General features: G+C 47.7%; 1 protein-coding gene across 1 annotated transcript in view; it reads right to left on the bottom strand.

Annotated features, from left to right (window-relative positions):
• KIRREL3 (kirre like nephrin family adhesion molecule 3) overlaps positions 1-14,987 on the bottom strand; it is a 292,205-nt gene that overhangs the window by 124,311 nt on the left and 152,907 nt on the right. The gene's annotated exons all lie outside the window — the stretch shown is intronic.

Here is a 14,987-nt window from a genome sequence, read left to right on the forward strand (position 1 = left end):
AAATGGTGCCCATTAAGTAACGGTCCCAGCAATTAGGGGATCTGGAGCAACACAAATGTTTGCTTTTATTTTGTGAATTGCTTGGGCGGCGGGGAGGGGGAAAGGTAAGCAACATATAGAAGAGTCAACCCCTTTGACTGAGGTGTTCTTTCCCACCAGGCTCCAAAAAGAACTCTGCAAAAAGTTTCAGAGTGGAAAAAAGGCAAAGCTTTGGAGTTTGAGCTTTCCTGTGGAGCCACAAAAACAAAATGTGGAAGCAGAACCCAGCAGCAGGAGCACGTTTTATATGGTATACAGTGCAATCACTTGTGTCAAAACCCAACCCATGTATGTTTTTACTTTATATTTTTGTGCAAAGCTCCTAAATTCTTTGTGCGATTTTTCTCCCAGTCTAGTTCCCACCCGCCCCAACACCACAGTTCAGGATTTAGCTACAATTCTACAATAAAGAGTCAGTGCTCATGAATGACACTACAATAACCATAACCTGAAGAAGAGCTCTGTGTAAGCTCAAAGTTGTCTCTCTCACCAACAGAATTTGGTTCAATAAAAGATATTACCTTCCCCACCGTGTCTCTCTAGTACCATAACAAAGCAGCACACCTAGTCCAGAACTTGTAAGCCATCCGACAATAAGAAAATAGACACAGTTCCAAAGCTGTCCTCTGATATTGGGTGCCTGGATCTGGCTTTCCGAGGTGCTGAGCACCTGCATTTCCACTGAAGTCAATGGGAGAGCTGAATATTCTGCACTTCTGAAAATCAGGCTCAGGGCATCTTGACATGGGCATCGAAAATTTGAGATACCCCGAGTCAGAGTCCACTTTTGAAAACTTGGGTCCAAAGGCCAGATTTCCAGAGGATTTCCAGAGTGCCCAGAGCTGCCACTGACGTCATCGGAGATTGCTTGGTCTTCGCAAGGGTGAAAATCAGACAAACTCACCCAGGAATGGAGGCACCCAAAATTAGAGTCAATTTTTTTGAAAATTTGGGTTATAATGTGTCCAGCCCATCTCACAGGAACACCTGTGTGACACCAAGACAAATGGATGAATGAATGGATACAGGAAAGGAAGAGAAATTCTGATAAGGAACCATAGTCCAGATCCAAGCAACTTTTTAAAATAAACAACCATGCAAGGGAAGCATTAAATCAATAATTCTCCAGTGGTTTAGCAATGCCCCAGGCTGGGCAGTCTACAAGGATTGAATCCAGGATCTCTGGCTTCAGCTGAAGGAAGAGTGACTTAGAGACTGTGACAGACTCATAAACCTCCATACGTAGCCTGACCACTAGCCTTGTGGTGCTTCTCCCTAGCAGGTTCTCTAGAGGCTCCCATCCCAGCCCACCGTAGTGGTAGGCACTGTTCAGTGAGAACGTCCCTGAGACAGAGATGTCAAATGTGCCAGCCCTTTGCTTTTGGGTTGTTTGTCCCAGACATGTTCCTTCAGAGGCAGCTGGGGAGTGACCGCCAGTCCTGCATCCTAGCCTGGGTGATGTGCACAGGAAAAAGGTGGGACCACGCCTGTTCCTTTTGCTAACAGCCGCCAATTGTGGGTTTTTTCTGTTTTCCTCTAAGCAAATTGGAAGAGGAGGGGGGCAGGGGAATCATCTCCTGTCAGAGGTGTATTCAGGCCCCACTGACTTTAAAGGAAACCTCTTAAGAAGCAGTTGAGTTTTTATTAATATTCGATGAGCCAACCATTCTGTTGGTTCAGAGATAAAACAGCGTTTTCTAGACAGTGTCTTGGAAGAAGGTCCTGTGCAGAATGTAGCTCCCTAAGCAAACAAACAAATGGAGCCCCTTGCACCCCACCCCCTCCTGCTGCCAGCTGGGAAGTGCAATGAATCATGGACATACAATGTGGTGGACATTTTGTGGATGAAAGTGAGGGCTAAGGGGAGCTATCACAGGAGGGCTATGAGCCTTTGGTTCACTCCTCTACAGCTCTAGCATTTAGTCTGGTCATCCAATCAGGCGCCATCTGGGGTCTGGTGAGACCCATTAGTGGGGTTTTCTTGCCGGAGATGAACCCCAGCTGCTGCATTTTGCGGGAGCAGCCCCGGTGTCTCCCCTGATGCGACTATGCAAAAGGAAAGTCCCTTCTTTGCCAGCTCAGGAAGCTGGGTTCCAACCCAGTGAGGATCCCCTCTGACCTCACCCCACCGACGTCCTGTGGAGTTGCAATCTGCAGGAGCTCGAGGCCCTAGTAGACATGCATGGCCTGTAGCCATATGGCTTGGGCTTTGATAGGACAAACTAAGTCAGGCTGGAGGAGACCATCAAAGTCTCTAGGCACTGCAGGGAGTGGTGCTGTCACTAGGAACATCCATCCCTGTGAGTCAATAATGAATCAATGCCTCATAGGTTGCTGCAGGTAGAAGAGGGAGAATTTTCGTACTATTACTGGGATCATGTCCGATCCCCATGTGGCCACTAAAGAACCCATCACACTTTCTGGGTTCTTCCAGTTTTGGTTATGTCATTCCACTGACCTAAACCCCTGCTGCGGTTTCCACTGGAACTGCTTCATCACTTCCTCTCCTAAACTGCTACCTAGCGTTGTAATGCGCTGTTGGGCAACTGCTGTACTCCACTGCAGAGACAGCTGCCTTTCAGCAATAGGTGAAATCTCTCTCCATTCAGTGCCTTATTTTCAGAGATGCTATTCACCCAGAACTCCAGCTGAAGTTGATGGGAGCAGTGGGTGCTTGCTGCTGGTCCCCAATGTATAAAGAGCAAATGTCGTTTTTAAAGGTCTCGGGTAGCCTTGGGGATGGGAAACACTATATCAGTGTGAGAGAGCGAGATATTTATTATTGCCCTGTCGGTACCAACTCCCCATCCCTTCACAAAAATAATAAAAATCCTAACAAGCCAAAAGGCTTTGCCTCTTGCAATATTAAACCTGCTCATTTTATTCTGCCACTTTAATGCTTCTCCTTCTCACTGTGAGTGATAAATAATAACAGCAAAAAAACACCCCACAGACACACAACTGACATCAAAAGCCAAGAGAAGATTGGTAAACAGAAAGATCTGAAGAGAGCAAAGAGGAGGCTCGGTTGAGAGTCAGTTCACGTAGCTCTGACTTCTGTTGTTTCCCATTAATTTTACCCACTATCACAGGTGGTGGAACAACGAGGGCAGCTAATTACTCCCTCTCTCTCTCTTCTCTTGTTTGCTTGGAGCAAAATAAACTAGCTAAATTCCAAATCCTCCTCCAGCCCCCAATCCCAGAATTGTCCATTGAGGGAATGGAGCACGTGGGGGAGTGTATTGGAGGAGGATTGGTTTTGTAATTTATGCACTCATATATTTCCTGCCTGGACTCGCTGGAGTAGCCATTTCCCATTGCTTCTCCACGCCACTCCTCCCACGGCTTCTCAGTATTCGATCCCAGGCCCAGAAGCTGATCTCTCAAAACCCACTCTTCCACACTGCTTCCTCCTGGGACTTTATCCTCCAACACGTCAGCTTATAAGGGAACCAACACTGGAGACAAAGGGAAGGGGATGGCGAGGCCCCATGCCACCAAAGCAATGCAGCCCATATGGGAATAAGGGCTTGATTCAACTTCCCCTGAGGTCAGTGGGAAAGACTCCTATGGCTTTCAATGGGAGCCGGAGTCTACCCTAAATGGTGCAGTACTAAAGCCGGACGAGAGGTGATCTTGCATTGGATGGCACCAGCATGGTATTCACGGGCACCCAAAAGAGTCCCGTCTCCTCCTCAGTCTGAAAGAAGAGCACTCCACTAGCAATGCAGGACATTGAAGGGTCGCCAGAGGGGTGGGGAAGACAGTGAAATGGGGGGGGGGATGTGTATGTGGGGGGGAGTTGGGAGGTATGTCACAATTTCTTGGGACCATGAGATTCAATTAGAACCCCCTCCCCCCACCTCAACGAGAATTAATTACAATAGAAGAACTATTCAGAACAAAGCGTCTGAAGCAGCACCCACAGGCACTGTCCAACTCCCACGGACAGGGAGCTGGGATTCAAATGCTGCTCCAAGAGCACAAGCCTCGATGAGGGGAACGAAAGGGCAGCCTGCAGAGATCTGACTAGCCATAGTGCCCATGGCCCCTGTGTGAGCCTAGCCCCGGGGAACAAGCCAGACCCACCTCTCTGGAAGGGGGATTGCAGCCAGCTTTGATTTCGACTAGCCTCCTGAGTGCAGCCCACCCAGGCCCCTGGCTACCTGCCCGGGCAGCTTTGTGACTCCAGCTAGCTTTGACTGAGCTAGATCAGCGCTAACTCGGGGGCGTCTACATATGCAGCAATCACACCTTCCAAATGCAATGGAGACGCATCCTGTCGGGTACATCCACATGGCAGCTGGCAGCGTGCTGCCCAGCCCAAGCAGACATACAGATGCTAGCGCTGCTCAAGCTGGCATGCTGAACGTAGCGGTTTGGCCCTGGTGGCCACCCACCTATATCCCCGGGGGGCTGGGCAGATTTGTCCTGGGGTGGCTAGCCCAAGCCGCCATCTCTGAGACTCCCAGCTCCACTGCTATTTTATCTGCTCTCTCCAGGAAGCCCACTCCCAGCTGCAGTGTAGACATACCCTGTGCATGACGGCTAACACCAGGGATGGACCCGGGGACCTCTAGCAGTAAAGAGCAAGCTTGACAGCTCCAGCACCCGGCACTGGCCTCCCGTTCTCCCTGCATCTGGCCCAGAGGGGGATACACAGCACACACTGACCAGCAGGTTATCTAGAGACCAGGTAACCTAGGCCACTTCCATTCCCCATTCTCTCATCGTCCTGCTCTCATGTGAGTAAAGGAGAAGGGGCCAATGGGGCGGGTGGCTTAACACCTGTAGCTTCCACTCCCACTGGTGCTGACGTGCAGCAGCTTCACCCGGCCTACTGCGCCCAGCCAAGCTTTGCAGAATCCGGCCCCTTGCGTTAAGAATTGATCGCATTCCTTCGGGAGCCTGGCTTCTCTCCCTGGACTGTGAGGTTAGGGGAGGGGGTGAAGAGCTTTTGTTCCACTTCTCCAGCTTCAGGAACAGAGAGCCAACCTTTCCTGCTTGTCAGCTCCTTCCCCTTTGCAGAGGGCATTTGTCTCTGTTAGCTGAGCAGGGCTTTCCATAAAGCTGTAATGGGCATTCTGCAAGCCAGGGCAGAGCCAGCGCCTTCCAGAGAGTCCCTCCTCATCGGTTCAAGATGACACCAAGTAAGATGCATGAAGCTATTAAACACTCAGGCCCGTTTGCTTTGCTCAAACTAAATGGGTTGAAAGGCCCAGACTGGTTCAATTTGGCCTCTTTTTCTGGGCTCATGCCACTGCACTACATCACTGCGTGCAAGCACAGGACGTGCTCTGGGGGCTGCCGGCTGCAGGGAGCGCCTGCCTAGGCAGGCCCCAGGGAATGTTCAGGAACAAGCCCAGCAATCCCACCCACGCAGTATAGTTCCTCTTTAACCCTTCTGGCAGGCTAGCAGTATCAGGAGGAGAGTGACAGCCTTTACTTGTGCACAGAACAGCTTCCCCATGCAGCCCCTGACTAGGGTCCAGGCCTCACCTCCAGAGGTACGAAGGCTCCAGGTTAAGGCACTGGGCCTTGGTTCAAGGCCCAGCTCTGCTACAAACTTCTTGGGAGACCTTGGCCAAGTCACTTTGTCAGTCCCTCTGACACTTTGTCAGTCCCCTGTAAATGTGGCCGATAAGGCTTCCGGTCCCGTTAGCGTATAAGATCTCCAGGCTAGAGACTGCCTTGTGCTACAGCGTGGCCCTGATCTCCAGTTGAACGTATCCAGCTTCAGTACTTACCTGCTCCCTGTTACCGTAGTGCCCGAGCACCTCACAGCCTTTAAACATATTCATCCTCACACACCTGCTGTGCAGTCGGGCAGTGCTGTCAGCCCCAGGACGCAGCTGGGGAATTTAGGCACAGACAGGCTAAGACCCAGACCCTCAGAGGTATTTAGGCGCCTAATGCCCATTGAAATCACTGGGAGGATCTGGGCCTAAGTGTCTGGCTCAAGGTCATACAGGGAATCAGTGGCAGGCCAGGGCACTGAAGCCAAGACCCAGGCTAGCATCCCAACCACTGAGCCGTCCTTCTGTCACGTGCTACGCTGCCCTTCAGGAACCGCCGTGATACACAGGAGGGTATAAAGTGGAGAAGACTGGGCCACTGTCAGGGATGCTTTGGCCCCTCCCTCCAGACCAAACCAAAATGACACCTCAACCTCCACCCCAATCACAGGAATTGCAATAGTCACTAAAGCCAACATTGCTTTCAGCCTCATCTTCCAGCTCCGTGCCTGACCTGGTATAAACTGAGACTGGGTAGAGCAGCGTCAACACGGAGGCTGCCTTCGGTGAACGACTTTCTCTGAAGTGGGTGTATCCTTGGGATTTAAGCTCAGGTAGGACCGCCAGTTGACTGGGATCCTCAAGTGGGAAAACAAGCGGAGTAGTACCATCTTCAGAGAGAACCAGCCCCACTCTCACTCCACCACCCCGGCAGAGAAAACGCACTCACCGGGAAAGCCAGTTGGAAGGTTTCCGATGGAAAGTTTTTCCTTCGGAAAAGGAGGTTTTTGTCAGAATCAAAACATTTTGTGGCAACATTGATTGCGATAATGTTTTTGTTGAATAAGAGATCAGAACGTAGAGCTCTGATGACCTCTTCAGGATGGCGAGTTTTGATTGCCCAATCTGAAACAAATTTTCCTTTCCATTTTTAAAAATTGCATATCAGAGAAAATAATGTGAAAGATTTAAAAATTGAAATAGGAAAAAAGTTCTCATTTTAGCCAAACAAAATGTTTCTATCAACCTGAAATGGCTTTTCCCCCTCAAATTTTGTTTCATGGGAAACGTCAGAATGTTTCATTTTGGAACAGAATTTTTTTTGCAGTCATGAAGTTTCCGATGAAATGGAAACTCCGGGTCCTGCACAGCTCTACTCACCGGCCTTCAGAATAACTGAATAGTCCTGCTGCCTTGTACAAGGCAGGGGGCAAGTTTACTGGTTTATTATTTACAATATACCCACTTCATGGATGCCTTCCATCTGAGGACCTCAAAGCACTTAACGAAGAAGGCAAGCATGCCAGCTGGGATAGCAGGGCTGAAAACGCAGTAGCGGGCACAGAACAGCCTCCCTGTGGCCCAGTGGGAGGATTCTATCTCACACCAGTCCACATGGGGAGAAAATGACAGAACTTGGCAATGCCCCGTTTCCCATCATCCTCATCACTAAAGGACACTCACCCCAGCTTGTCCACACTTGAAGCCGAGCTTTGCCCTGCCAATGCATGTGTCTGAGCAGATTTCAGAGCACTTTCTGTAACCCACGGGATGTAGATGTGTGTTAACCCTCCATGTGGGTCCAAACCTATACCTCTCAACACTGTGACACAGACCTCCATAACTTGAGCTAAAGCAGCAACTCTGTCAACAGGCAGCATTAGTAGGCTGTTATCTTCTATTAGGACTAGCTTCTGGAGGGAGAAACACCACCTTCTTTACAAACACATTACATGTGTATGTGCCCGTGTGTCCCCATGAGGGTGCACACAATAGCCAATGCGTGTATGCAGAATAGGGTTGCCAACCCCCCAGGATTGTCCTGGAGTCTCCCAGAATTAAAGGTTAGTTTTTAATTAAAGATTATGTCATGTGTTGAAACTTCCAGGAACACGTCCAACCAAAATTGGCAACTCCAAAGCAGAAAGTACTGTAGAATGCCTGTGTTTGGAAGGATGCATGTGTATGCAACAACAGGAGCATGTATGAGGATGCATGTGTCCCCTTTTCTGTACAAGAGTGTGTGCACGTGTGTGTGCAAGGAAAGGGGTGCCTGAGTGGGCATGTGGCAGGGGCTTGCTCACAAGAGCGTGCCAATGTTTGTTAGTGCAGGTATGTGTGCAGGGTGAGGCTCCATGTCACATGCACAGCGCGTTGCAAGGCTTGTGCAGGTGACGTGGCGTGGCATGGTGCAAACGCCTTTTTGTGACCTCGTCATGCTTAGAGAATGGAGACGCTGGTTTTGCAAAACAGAGTCCCGGTGCGGAGCCAAGACAGGCGACAGCTTGCACAGGTTATTCATGGCAAAGATGACAGTGCCGAGTCTGCAGTGGATCCCTGCCCAGAAAAAGGCATTTGTATTGTTTAGACATTTCCCTCTGTGTTCAAAGTTGTTTACCGACGAACATATTGGGAGGTATAAAAAAAGAAATGTTGGCCGGAGACCAAGACCTGACATTTCAATCAGAGGATGAGAGAAGCCCCACAACATAAATCAGAGCAGCTCAGTCTCCTGGAGAAAAAAATAACTCTTCTTCCATCTGATCCTAGTTTGATTTTATTAATTTATTTATTTATTTCAAAGAACAGGATGCTCGTTGTTTCTGGTCTTGCATGACACCTAAGGAGTCTTGCACCTCCTCTGCAGGCCAGGTCTATTCTTTCTCGGGGGGATTGAATTACCCAGACCACATGGCCCTGGGGCCTTCGGGATTTCACCCAAGCGCTGATTTCGTATTCACCTATTTTCTGATGCCTCCGTGGGCTCTGTCTGCATCTAAGACTTTACACATGTTCCACTCCTTAATATGGTTTCCCTTCAAAAGCAGAGGCAAGGTTCAGAAAGTTGGTTGGTTTCTACTTTCCAGGCTCACAGCTCTGAGTCCATGAACTGCTCGGATAAAGTCTGCTAATTTTTGTAATAAGAAAATGCGACTCTCTCCCCTCTTATTCAGAGCCCTGGAGAGCCACCACATCTTTTATCCCTGTGCTTGGCTGATGGTCATGCGGCTTGTCCCCATTTGAATGCCTGCAGAGGACATCTAGAACTGTGCAAAGGGATGTTTTCACCCACTGCTGTGAACTGGGGCCAAGGCCAGATGTTACCATGGTGTTGGGGCCGGGGTGTGGGAAGTGCCACGTGACTAGGGATTTTGGTTGTACAACCCGAGGCACCTTAAAGTGACCCAGTACTAGGCACTTTCTGAAAATTTAGGCCCCTTTAAGGAGTCTCAGGTTGGACACCCAAAATACGCAAGCGCTTTGAAAATCTTGGCCACTGAGGTTTGGATGAGATATATAGTCAAAGTCCTGACTGCTTACCATCATTAATGATCCCCATAATGCCATCAACCCCAAGGTCCTGGTCATATTCCAGTTTTGGAACGCATTTCTTGCCTGTTCACTTCTCCGTACAGTTTCAAATGGATATATTATTGGGGTTTTTCTTCTTCTTCTTCTTCATCATATCCTCTCCTAAACAGCTGTGTCCTGTCCTGACAGCTGCTGTGTTCCCCCACAGAGACAGCTGCATTTCAGCGGTGGGAGAACTGACTCTTTTGCATAGTCTGTCAAGTGCTTTGGGATTCTTTGGCATGAAACCGAAAGGCCCGAAATCAATCATAGCTGTTAGATGAAAGAAAGCCCTGGAATGGTGGCAAAATCCCCTTAGCTTGTAATTGTGGTGAGAAAAAAGCTTCGAGTGATGTTAATCCGTTAAGGGAGCTTAAGAAACCCAAACAAATGAAGTGCTCACATTTTTCAGGCTCCTTTTCTTTGAAAAACAAACCAACAACGAAACAATTTTCTATGCAAAAAATACAACCCATCAAATGACCAATTAATTTGTATAGAAAGTCCATCACGCATTGGATCATAAAATGCTTTGGACTGAGTGAGAGAGAGCGAGCTTTATAGAGCTGCAGACGCTGACACCAAGACAACTAGGGAGGGTGAGAGGATGAATGGTGCTGAGGTGGGGGGGAAGGGAAGGGAAAGCAGGGGAGCTGGGAAACCAGTGCTACAGCTGCAGGGAGGATGACTGGAAGGAGACAGGAATGGGGCAGAGGAGTGTGATATTTAGACTCAACGTGGTGATTAAAGAACAGAGGGACAGCTCTTTGTGCTGTTACAAGGGAGCAAAGCTGTCCTAAAACCTGTTTGAGCCCCTGCCCTGGGAGAGTCCCTAATGGAAGGAAGCTCCTATGCCACACACCGCATGCTGTGGCCAGAGCAGTGGGCCTGGCCAGAGGAAAGGGGGCATAGCTGGGCATCCCTTGCACCCTGGTGATACCACAGGCTGGGGCATTGGGAGACAATGCAAATTAGAGCAGCCCTCAGACTGCTCTAACATGCACCAGTGTGAGTGGAATCTAGCCCAGCACTGAGTGCCCCAGGGCCACTGAGATGCAAAGGTGTCATAAAGCCATTTCAGCAACCCCTCCGTAGCTGCACTAAGCTGAAGCTGAGGAAAAGGCTAGTTCAAGCAGTCTTGAGCTCTGAGATTGTGTCAGGCTGCGGCCAATGTCTTGTCACTCAGCCAAGGTGGGTTGTTCTCCCTTTGACTGTGCGAGTGAATCCATCATGGTGTAACGTCTCCTGGGAAAGTTCACCAAAGCTATTTTCCCAGCTTGGCATGTGCTTCATCTTTTTTTTTTTTTACCATACATAAGAAAACTGAGCTACTTGTATCTTTGACATTAACTGACTTCTCAAATGAATAACTCTTCTTTGTAACTAGGAATGCAATTATTGCTTTATTGCGCTGATGGCAAGATTTCCAGCCAGCAGGAATAGCTGCTACCAGCACACTCGATTGTGCTAATTAAGCTGTAAAAGTCTAACAGGAGGTAAAAAGAACAGGAGTACTCGTGGCACCTTAGAGACTAAGAAATTTATTTGAGCATAAGCTTTCGTGAGCTACAGCTCACTTCATCGGATGCATTTCTTTTGTTTTGTTTTTTTCCCCACTGGATGCATCTGATGAAGTGAGCTGTAGCTCACGAAAGCTTATGCTCAAATCAATTTCTTAGTCTCTAAGGTGCCACAAGTCCTCCTGTTCTTTTTGCGGATGCAGCCTAACACGGCTGCTCCTCTGAAACCTGACAGGAGGCAGGTCATGATAACCTGTCCCCGGAGGTGCTGCTCAGTTAACTTGACCTGGTTTTGTTGTAAAAGTATAAATGATGGTGTGTGTGTGCGTAACACCCAGTGAGGAGCGATGAGCAGCTGAGTACAGGTGTGAACATGAAAGCCGCTGCAATGCTGAAGGAGGCCAACAAGAGAAGCGATGTTGGCTGGTGCACTGGCTCTCAATCTTTTTTCATTTGCGGACCCTTTTGGGAATCTATTGTCTGCGTATATAGTTGAATTCTGTACAGTCAGTTGTCAATCTAAGTCATTCATGGACCCCTTAGGCATAATCCTCAGATTATGTCCACGGAGCACAGGTTGAGACCCACTGATCTATAGGTAGGGCACTGGAGTGGTGGTCAGGACACCTGGGTTTTGTTCCTGGTCCTGCTGTGCGACTTTGTCGCTTCCTCTCTGTGTGCCTGTGCTTCCATTCCCACCCTTTGTCTACTGAGACTGTAAACTCTTTGTGGAAGAGATGTTTCACTATGTATCTTTCCTTCCAGAGTCTGGTGGTGTCACTGAGCCATACTCAGCAGCCCCTTCCATGACTTGAGGCTGTGTCCAGCAGCCTCAATGAAGAAATCCTTTGGATTCACTACAACTGAGTCTTATCTCTTCTATACCACTGTCATTCCCTGCATCGGCCAGAGGGGACACTAGGTGTTTCTGTCCCTCTTCCACTGTTCGCCTAGTGTTATCTCAGGAGCAAGAGCTCCAAACTCTCCTTGAGAGAGTTGAGAGACATTGCTAGGCTTGGCTGATCCCCGTTGGTTTGTTTGGGAAGCCCTGATGTTTGGTTGGTGCAGACTTTGTTGGGGGGGTGGGGTTGGGGGTTAAAACAGAGGCTCCCCAACTTCCCTCCTCTGAACCTGCACGTGGCCCATCAGAGCACCCCTCAGAACTGACCACCCTGTATTTTCCACGGCAAAGCTAGATCCACCAGCAGCTCAAGATAGCAGGTGTGTATACAACAGCTTTGCTCTGAGGGAAGCAGTTCAAAGCATGTGCAATCAGATTCCACTGTCTTCATTTTCCTCGCCCTTGTCTATCCAGTCACAGTCCCTATTGCCGGAGCACAGATCACCATGTGCCAGGGATGGGGCTGTCACAGGATTTCCAGGCACGTGAGGTGTGTTCTGGCCACTGTCTAGACAGCTCTTCCTACTCTCTCCTCACATGTTGGCTTGTGGCAGTGTTCTGGCCACTGTCTGGACAGCTCTTCCTACTCTCTCCTCACATGTTGGCTTGTGGCAACTAGAACAGATGCATGCAACCCAATAGTAGAGTTCTCAGATTCCAGGACTGTGAGTTTTATTGACCAGGTCTACACTCATGGATACACACACCACCCTGACTACACTCCCAAAGTCCTGTCCCAGCCGGCACTGGGCTCAATATAAAATCTGGGAGGGATTCTCTGGATGGGCAGCCATGCCCTGGTTGTTCCAACGTCTTGCTCAGGAAACTAGAAGAGAGATCCTGCTGGACATTGTGTGTCTTGCAAGACACTGGAGTCAAGACTCCAACTGAGAGACCTCTGTCGTCTATAAGCATCAGCTCTGCTAGGGGACCAAAAAGGATTCAAATGCATGACACATGTAATGTCCAGGGGGATCTCTGAGATTAAATTTGACTCAACTGGAAGTTTATCTTTATAGTTCTTATACGTCTGATCAGCTTAAGGGTACACAAGAGTTGAACCACAAGGTCCAGCATGTGGACTGATCCAAAATGCAGCTTCCCTAGGGAGGAGCCAGTCCAGCCTCGGTATCCTGGGTTGGTTTGGGGAAGCACATAGAATCATAGAATATCAGGGTTGGAAGAGACTTCAGGAGGTCATCTAGTCCAACCCCCTGCTCAAAGCAGGACCAATCCCCAACTAGATCATCCATTCTCACATGTAGAGAATGGATGATGAGGTAATTAATAGGCAGGTCTACAGCACCCTTTGATGATCTCAAAATGTTTGACACAGGGACCAGATTGGGGGAAAAAAATTGATAGTACTGTCCCAGGCTCCACCCCTAACCCTTGCTTATGTAACGATGCCAAAATGAGTTACCAATGGGAGCAGATTGTGCAGATCTTGATAATATGATTGGCCCTCTCCTTTCTCATACGCTTTGATCATCAATGAAGTGGTTAATGACACCACTAATACGTAACATTTATATACTAACACCTCAGAGTTACAAACACCAGAATTACAAACTGACCAGTCCAGACCTCATTTGGAACTGGAAGTACACAATCAGGCAGCAGCAGAGACAAAAAAGCAGTGCAACACAGTACAGTACTGTGTTAAATGTAAGCTACTAAAAGAAAATAAAGGGAAAGCAGCATTTTTCTTCTGCACAGTAAAGTTTCAAAGCTGTATTAAGTGAATGTTCAGTTGTAAACTTTTGAAAGAACCACCATAATGTTTTGTTCAGAGTTACGAACAACCTCCATTCCGATGTGTTTGTAACTCAAAGGTTCTATGGTATACCGCTTCACAGGTGGAAAACACTGTACCGTAATTAGTCATTGGCTAATTAAGTCACACGTCATATGCAAGTGGTAGGCAGGGAAGTATTATTCTACGGAAGAGGAAATTGAGACAGGAAGGTGAAATGACTTGCTCATCATCACACTGTGAAAGGCTGGGTTAGAACTCAGAGCCTCTTGATTCCCTAACCCGTGCACATTCCACAGTTCATGCTGCACCACTCTGGCCATTTAAATCAGTGCCCCTGGGATTCAGCGTTAACACTCGGCTAGGATAAATGGGTCTGCTCACACCTCTTCCAGAGCTATTGTAGCAGGCTGTCCACAGATTCAGGCAGACACCACAGCACCGCTATGCAATCAGTCACATTCTGAGCATTTTCTACCCAGTCATAAGGGCTAGAAGGTTTTGATTTTTTTAAACTCATAAGCTTAGATGCTGGGGTGCAAGATGGACCCTCAAGAAAAGTGACCCCTGGTGCTGAACCAGTCTGACCCTGACTCTTGAAATCATTAATTAATTTACCACTAAGAGACCCCCTGGGAGGAAGGTATCATTTCTGAGGCACAGACAGATTCAGTGACTTTCTCCAAGGTAATTGGCAAATTTAAGACTGGAACACAGAAGCCCTGGCTCCCAAGCCTCCTCTCTAACCTCTTGTCCAGATATTAGCAACTTTTTCTGGCCTGTGATCCCAGACTCTGCGACCTTCTCCATCTAGCTGGATCTGGCCAAGATCCTCCCCATATTTGGAGCAGGGCGGTTGTGAGTTGTGCTGGTTGGGAAATTGTTGAGGAAACTTTTTTTTGACCAAAAAATGCCAATTTTTCTAAAACTGGTCATGAAACAGGGTCAAACTTGATGAATCCCCTGAAATGAAAATTTTTTGGAAAAGAAAAGTTTGGAAATTGTCAAAATGTTTCGTTTTGACATCTTTTGGTTGTTTGAGTTGAAATGACTTTCCAATTCTAAATTTTAGTCCATTTAAATTTTAAAAAGGTTTTTAAAAGTAAAAATAAAAATGAAACGTGTTGAAACTGACTTGATCAAAACAAAAGGTTTTGATTGACCTTACATAATTTTTTTTTCCAGTTTGTTGGTTTGCAAAAATATTTGAGATTTTTGAATTTTTGGAATGCAAAAAAATGTTGAAATCTCAGAAATTCTGTCAGGAGAGGAAAAACATTGCCTGCCCACCCCCAGTCTTGAGTGAACCCCTGGCCCCGTTCTTGACCCCCAGTTTGAGCACCCCTACTCTACGCCAGTGGCTCTCAACCTTTCCAGATGACTGTACCCCTTTCAGGAGGCTGATTTGCCTTGCGTACCCCCAAGCTTCACCAAACTTAAAAACTACTTGCTTACAAAATCAGACATAAAAATACAAAAGTGTCACAGCACACTAGTACTGAAAAATTGCTTTCTTTCACATTTTTACCATATAATTATAAAATAAATCAATTGGAATATAAATATTGTACTTACATTTCAGTGTATAGTACATATAGTGGTATAAACAAGTCATTGTCTGTATGAAATTTTAGTTTGTATGGTCTTCACTAGTGCTTTTTATGTAGCCTGTTGTAAAACTAGGC

Source organism: Eretmochelys imbricata, chromosome 22 (assembly GCF_965152235.1).
Source record: "Eretmochelys imbricata isolate rEreImb1 chromosome 22, rEreImb1.hap1, whole genome shotgun sequence".
In the NCBI taxonomy this organism is placed as follows: Eukaryota; Metazoa; Chordata; order Testudines; family Cheloniidae; genus Eretmochelys; species Eretmochelys imbricata.